The 557-nt window shown below is 45.1% G+C and overlaps 1 pseudogene; it reads left to right on the forward strand.

Annotated features, from left to right (window-relative positions):
* Positions 1-163: 163 nt before the first annotated feature.
* LOC117124214 lies at positions 164-305 on the forward strand (annotated as a pseudogene).
* The last annotated feature ends 252 nt before the right edge of the window (positions 306-557 follow it).

Here is a 557-nt window from a genome sequence, read left to right on the forward strand (position 1 = left end):
TGTTTGCAAAAAATGTACTCGCGCAGCAGAGTGGTCAGGGGAGTCAGAGGAAATCCCCGCTACACGAGCGTGCGTTGATATGAAACGTCATCAATCATAGCTTCAGGATTATATAATTATGCTATATGCCGAGATTAACTATGAGTGGATATACCACTCACATGTCTACGGCCATACTACGTTGAAAACACCGGTTCTCGTCCGATCACCGAATTTAAGCAACGGGAAATAAGATGTGTATAAGAGACAGGGCCCGGTTAGTACTTGTATGGGTGACCGCCAGGGAATACCGGGTGCTGTAGACTTTTTACATTTTTCCTCCAAAATTCTAAAGTAGGGGTGCATGAGAGTCCACACGACCTCGGGCCAACATAGTTGGGGCTGAGGTGCAAATATTTTGAGAATATGGACCTCTTGAAGTGCCCGGAAATTGCACTCTCATACCTTAAAAATCATACAGGTTCTATATGTTCATGTCAACAATACGCAATTAATTCGCTGGTGTTAGGCCGGTTCGAGGGTCGTTTGAAGTACGACGAAACGAGAGACACGGTGAT

Source organism: Anneissia japonica, unplaced genomic scaffold (assembly GCF_011630105.1).
Source record: "Anneissia japonica isolate Jap-2015-1 unplaced genomic scaffold, ASM1163010v1 scaffold10551_len1021_cov93, whole genome shotgun sequence".
NCBI lineage: Eukaryota > Metazoa > Echinodermata > Crinoidea > Comatulida > Comatulidae > Anneissia > Anneissia japonica.